Source organism: Mus caroli, unplaced genomic scaffold, assembly GCF_978045245.1.
Source record: "Mus caroli unplaced genomic scaffold, Mus_caroli_1 scaffold_57, whole genome shotgun sequence".
Taxonomy (NCBI): Eukaryota; Metazoa; Chordata; class Mammalia; order Rodentia; family Muridae; genus Mus; species Mus caroli.
Genome location: NW_028227312.1, coordinates 629,187 through 636,581, shown reverse-complemented (window position 1 = coordinate 636,581; position 7,395 = coordinate 629,187). Strand labels below are relative to the sequence as shown.

The window sequence follows — 7,395 nt, the reverse complement described above, 5'->3', positions numbered from 1 at the left end:
TGCCCCCCCCCCCCGCATCCTTCACCACCCCCACCCCCCCAGTTTAGAATGAGAGGCAGCTCCTGCCTTGTCTCTAGTTATAATGCTTGTTTCTATTTTGTCACGGTTGTGCAATAATTTCCTCGACTCCCTGAGGACAGCTATGCCCCCGCCATTTGTGCCTAGGCCAGTGTTTATACAACAGTCAAATCACCTCCATCCAGCCTATATACCATGAATACTGCCAGTCTCGCTGTGAGAAAGGATAATGAAAGAGACCAATTTCGGGAAGGGTTCAAAATCGGTGCCACCAAGAACGAACAGGATGCTAGTAAGATGTTCATCGGGGGACTTTCCCAAGAAATGAGCAAGCAGGTACTTCTGGAATACTTGTCTAAGTTTGGTGAAGTAATAGACATATTATAAAAACAGACCCAAATACCGGTCTGTCTAGGGGATTTGGATTCGTGCTTTTCAAAGACAGTGCCACAGTAGAGAAGGTGCTTCGAGTGAAAGACCACAAAGTTGATGGCAAGAAAATAAAATTTAAAAGGGCTAAAGCCCTGGTATCTCAATTCTCCAATAAAAAGATTTTTGTGGGTGGGCTGAACCCGCGGATGTCTGAAGAAAAAATAAGAGCTTACTTTGGCACATTTGGGCAGATAGAGGCTATAGAGCTTCCACTGTGTTCAGATACGCAGGAAAGAAGAGCTTTTGGCTTTATCAAATACAGGGATGAAAACCCCGTTAGGAAGGTCTTAGAAACCAGGTACCATTTCATTGGCTCCAGTCGTTGTGAAGTTAAAATGGCATACCCTAAAGAATATACAGCTACACAGTTGAGTAAAAGAAAGACTATAGCTAAGGATAGGACAAGAAAATCAGTTCCAGCTGTGGAGTTAGAAAACAATTGGAGAGGAGGAAGCAGCCCAAGCTTCCACACTATGGCTAACCCCGATGCTCAAGAAGCCAACCAAGATGCCCACAGAGCTGACTCATATACTTCTAGAGCAAACTCGGATGTACCTTTGGCAACTGTCCGTGGTTTCAGGGATACCCCCAATGCTTTCCAGTCGAACTCTAATGTTTTTTTTGACAAATTCAACTGCTTTCATGGCAAGCAGTAATACTTTGAGGTCAAGCTCAAATACTGTATGGGTAATCAATTGTGCTCTGGAGGCAAACCCAAATACCTTCTTGGCAAGCCAGTATACTCTTCCAAACACCTTAAGTATAAGCCAATACACTTTGGGAACATACGGAAATTCCTTAGGAGTGAGCCAGTATGCTTTGGCAGCATTTTCAAATACTTTCGGGATAAACCAATATGCTTTGGGGGCAAATCAAAATGCTTTCTGGACAAACCAGTATCCTTTTGGAACATACTCAGATGCTTATGGGATAGGCCAATATGCTTCTGGAACAAGTCCAAATGCTTTTGGGGCAGGCCAGTATAGTTTGGGTACCAACTCAGATACCTGCAGGACAAACTGCTATGCTCATGTGGCAAATCCATACAATATCTGGACAAACCAAAATGTTTTGGCTCAAACCCACATGTTTTCAGGATAAGCCAGTATGTTCTTGGGGCAAACCCAAGTGCCTTTGGGTCAAGTCAGTATTCGGTGGGAGCAACCCAAAACAGTTTTGGACCAAATCTACATAACATCGGAGCAAATGGAAACTTTTGTGGGGCAGCTGGAAGTGGTGGAAGTACTGGAGGAGTTAATTTTTCTCAAGTATATGGCAATTTCCTGAATGTCTGGAATACACTGCCAGCTTTTCACGGCCCTGATGGTGATCATTTCTCCCTCTACAGTTATGGGGCTTATGATGCAAGATCTGCACCTAATTACAATGTGCAAATAAGCTTGTCAACACTCCCTGGGAATGGTTACCAGAGAATTTATTCAGCGTTTTGAATCCTAACTACAAATCCTCTATCCGAGGACCAATCTGTCCAACAATAAAACATTCAGTAACTTATATGAAATGGCCCAACTACTGATTGATTGGACATTGCCACTATTTGCAGCAACTTTTGAAGTATCAATACATTTTCTATTTCCTTTAACCATTGGACCTACAATAAAAAGACAAAGGCTTGAAACTAACTTGCTGAAGTTAGTTTGCTGGAAAATAAACATTGAAAACATTTATTTTTGAGTGACTGCTGTTTTGAATTGGGTTATTCTTTTGACCTTTACATGTGTTTTGCTGCAGAGAGGGAAGAGACATTTATTACTGCCCCCTTATCTTGAATTCTGTGTTGCTGTGTTTGTGTTAGAGGTACTCATACAGTCCATTCAACTAGTTAATTTCAGTGAATAGAAACAAATTGCTTCTGAATACTTTCTGAAAAATATATTTTTATGTTTGTTGCATATCCCAAATGTACACATTCTCATGATGTCAAACACAATCACTATTGCAAACGACTTTTACTTTTGTGAATTCTATTGTTAGTTAATCCAGGAATTTCCCCTTTACCTTATGACAACACAGTATGACAAGCTTATAGTTTCCTAATTAGAAATCACCAGTTTTATTCCTTGGTCTTTATTCTGGCTCTGTTTTTACCCTTATTTTGAGACAGAGACTTATTAAGTTACATAGGCTACCCTTTAACAAGGTGACTTTGAACTTGAAAACCTTCTGCCTCAGCATTACTTGGTTTTATTTCTAAATATTCAGTGATTTTTCTCCCTCAGTCTACCTTCTATTTACAGGGATCTATTCTATGTCAGAAATTAAATACAGGGAAACAATCCCAAGAGGATAGAATTATACCTAATCATGAAGAGAAATTTTACAAAAGATGGCTTGCCCAGCCATGTAAAATATATCTTGACTAGGGGCTTACAGGAGGGATAAGTGAAGTGAGTTGGCCTTTGCCAATAATAATCGAGGAGGCATGCAAAGTTGAGAATAAAGACAACACTCATCTTAGTAACACAGCATTTTCTTGTTTGGTTGGTTGGATATTTAGTTTGATATTGTGTTTGCTTGTTTGATTAAGAGTAGAAACAGGGTGTGTGCATGATTACTAAGGAAAGGGTAGTAAAAAGGGCTTCAACATTCTCAGCAGCAACATAACAAACCATCAATGTGAATTCTTTATATTTCAATTTTTCGAGTAAATAGTCATTGTTTTTAAAGGAAAAGATTTAATGCTAAATATAATATCTAAATACTATCAAAAATCTGTTTCAGCATGTAATCTAAACATTTTCTGGGACAACAAGTCCTTGCCATATCAGCAATTTAGAACTAATATCTTCTAAAATGCACATGGACAATGGAAGTTTTGGCATATTAGTGGAATTGTGAACGAGATATTGTTAGCAAGGTTAATAAACTCATGAGATCAAATAATGTATACCATCCATCCCCCTAGAATCCAAACATGAGAGAAATTAGAATGTGCAGTTACTCACTGAAGGAGGGAAAACATATAGCCTTAAGGAGCTATGAGAGTCCAAGTTACTCCATAAAGGTGCATACCCCACAAAAATATCCTAGTGTTCAAGATTCTGTCTTCTGAAACAGGCCAGGTACCAAAAGCCTCTGGAACGACTTTGTGGGTCAGGAGCTGACCTGGCTTTCACTCACCACTGTGAAGATACTGAACACGACTTCAAGGAATTCTAGTGTCTCCAAGTGGAATAGTTGTGCAAACTCTGACCAGTTCTCTGTGACATCACCTATCTCGCTTACATCATAGAACCCCTATCAGGCTGGTTCCTTCTGGAGTTACACTCAGAAACGTTGAGCATCTAGAATTTATATTTTCATATGGCCTCCTAGAAATCCAAAATAAATAAATAAATAAATAAATAAATAAATAAATAAATAAATAAATAAATGAATAAATGAATGAATGAATGAATGAATAAACGAATAAACGAATAAACGAATAAACGAATAAATAACGAATAAATAAATGAATAAATCAATAAGCGAATACGCAAATAAGTGAATAAATTAAACGAATAAATGAAGAAATGAATAAATAATAATAAATGAATAAATGAATAAATGAAATGAATAAATGAATAAATGAATAAATGAATAGATGAATAGATGAATAAATGAATAAATGAATAAATGAATAAATGAATAAATGAAAAATTGAATAATTGAATAAATGAATCCCTATAAAAATGGCCTGATTTCCTGATTCACATGCTGCTCAAGTAGATTCACTCTTGCACCATTTTTATTGTGTATTTGCTTTTCTTGTTTGTTTGTTTGTTTTGTTTTTTTTTGTTTGTTTACTTTTTTTAATTTTCCTTTTGTGAAAGTCTTCGGTGTCTGGCATACCAACATACTTGGTGGTTATTTTTCCTGTACCAATCTTTCCCTTGGTTATCTTTATCTGTTCTTGGAATCAGAAATGTTGCCAGACTCTTGAGGCAACACACAGGATAGCACAATATTCACTTTATGAAAACCCACAGTTAGAGGAGGACAATTTTTATTCAAACAAAGCTGGAATTTAATAGGATTGAATACATTGCATTGAAGCCAATTGCAATCATGAATTATGTATTCTTTGTAAAGTGCAAGGAAATCATAGACCTTGGGTCTGCTTTCAAATTTGAGTTAAACTTAAAAGAAACCCGATATCTACCAGTCACATTTTAAATGTCTTTAAAATTTACCAGCATTTCTGGTTACAAGGAAATTCGTAGATTAAATGCAGTAAAACAGGAAGAAATAGATAATGTAATTTTACTTTTGAAATATGGGTAGACAGAATTCTGGACATAGGTAAGAATGGAATTTACTTACAAATTAGAGGGCACTTTAATTGTTCATGCCATATTGATTTTAAGTGCTTAAAAAATGTTTTTTCAGTCCCCTCCACACATTACATCCTCTTTATAGGGGATGACCCTAACTACATAGTGGGTTAGATTCTTCCAGGTCAGCCACCAACAAAAGATCATTCCTTACAGAGGTGACCACAGGCCAGTGTGATGGAGACAGTGTTCATCTGAGGTACTATCTTCCCAAGTTGATTTACGTTCTAAAAAAATCTAAGAAGCACCTCTACACATCCATATCATCAATGTTGATTGTTATACTGTGTGAAATAGACAAGCTATGGAGGAAATATAGATGCCAGCCCCACTGGATGAATTTCTTAAAAATGAGAGAGAGAGAGAGAGAGAGAGAGAGAGAGAGAGAGAGAGAGAGAGAGAGAGAGAGAGAGAGAGAGAAAAGGAGAGAGGTATTTCTCATCAAATTGTGTTAGGTGAGACAAGCTAAAATCAAAATGACAATTGTCAATTTATAATTTTAATAAGGCACATTAAATAAAAGGAGATATTTTGGAAGAGTAAGGGCACCAGCAGGGGGGTCTGAGAAGATAGAAATGGAGGATAGTGGGGAGGATGAAAATGGTTAAATGGTCAATAGTGATTGACCTGTGCAAAGAGTCACAACAAAGCCCAGTGACTTGTACATTTAAAGCACATTGGTATTAAGTAGCTGATTCTAAATGATGGTTTGATTAAATTGGGAATTTTAGCTTCAAGACACTATTAAATTTATTTATGTTTCTACTCTCATGTGGATGTTGCATTTTGAGCTGGATTTGGGTGACAGGATATGGCAAAGTGATTAAGTTTTGTATATCATTATGCATCAAAAAAAAGTCACTCAGTGGGCTGCCATGCTTTCACAGGGAAGAAAGTAGCTAGAGATTTTAAGTGTACATGAGGTATAAAGAATATTGCCCCCACACTACTATAGATTTTCAAATATTCACCTTCATATAATGCTTCAATGTGTTTCCGCAAATGTAATTTTCTGTAGACTAATCTTCAGGTTTTAATATATTTGGAAAAATTGGACTGGGTCAGGAGGGATAGGACCTACAAATAAAAATCAATGAATAATGCTGTCATAGAAAAGGTTTAATTATGACAGGGAGTTTGTTTCCTTGTTACTAGCCCATTGGATCCCTTCTGTGAGGGCAACATCCAACGAGAATTTCTTCATCTACTGATGGTGTCTTCATCTTGAATTTCCTGGCTCCTGAAAAGAAGTCATGCAAAATATGCTTCATTATATACTAGAAATCAGTGTCATTCTTTTTGTCAATACAAGATGTATGATTATGTCTCAAAATCATGAGCAACTGGGCCATAGAGGAAAAAAAATAGGCTATTTGTGCTGACTAAAGACAGGATGAGTTCAGTATTATCATGTGCACTCTTCGTGAAAGAAAGCAGCATAGCAGGTGAGAATAGATCAGAGAAATACAGCCCAGGAGGGACTCTGCCATCTGCTGTTGGCCTTGGAGATATAAAGGAACAATACATAAGGGATCCCTAGAAAGAGTGCCAGCCACTGCTTTTAGCTAGTGGAACCAGTTTTAGAATCATCATTTTCTAGATTTTAAAAGAAAACAAGATTACTCTAATTTACTAAGTATGGCCATTTGATACTTCAGTGATCATCAACAAGGTGTACAGGTTTGGACAGAAGTATGGGGACTCAGAAAAAGCCTGTTCTTGGAACTCCCTCTGCCTTCAATTGAGGGAGACATCTTCCCAGCAACACTAGTAAACACTCGATATTGGTAATGGTACCCCCATCGTGTCCAGATTAGTGGTTTTCAAACCATTGGTTGAGACTCCTCTCAGGGCTCAAACAACCTTTTTAAAAGTATCCCATATCAAATATCTTGTTTATAAGATATATACATTACAATCGATGACTATAACAAAATTATAATTTGAAGTTGAAATGAAATAACATTATGGTTTGGGAGCTGTGTTTTAAAGGATTACAATATTGGGAAAATTGAGTATTTCTATTTCTGACTACTCTAAATCATGCCTGTCAGTATCATCTGGAGGAATAACCCCCTCTATTCAATCTGGAACTCCCGGAAAAATTAATACATAACCCAAAATTATGAAAGTTAAACAGCGGCTGTACCATAGTCTATAAGCAGGGCATGCTGACATATTAAGCAAATGAGGAAAAAAAGTAAATCACTCTGACTCCATGATATTTTGCCAAATGAGAAGCAGAGGAGTAAAAGCATTACCCAAGTGGTGACATCAAGAGGAAAGCATTGTCAGAATAACTAGCAAAATTTTTAAATACATGCCCTAAAGTCTGGATTTAAATTAGGTGAGAATCTTCCAAAGCAAAAGGAAGTGCAGAATCTTGAAGAAGGAGTTGAGGAAACAAGAGAAAAGCAAAGGGGAATTAACCAAATAAAAACAGTCAGAAGAAGTAGGTATGAAAGACATATCTGGGTAAGATGAACAGAGAAGTGGAGGTTAGAGGAGGCAGAAGGGACTGAGAAGATGGTTCACAGCTTAGGAACACTGGTTGCTTTTGAAGAGGAACAGGGTTCAATTTCTAGCACTCACATAGTGGTTCACAACAATC

The 7,395-nt window shown here is 37.2% G+C and overlaps 1 pseudogene; it reads left to right on the top strand.

The window, feature by feature from the left end:
* The first annotated feature begins 213 nt into the window (after window positions 1-213).
* LOC146999676 (uncharacterized) lies at window positions 214-1,901 on the top strand (annotated as a pseudogene).
* Window positions 1,902-7,395: the final 5,494 nt, after the last annotated feature.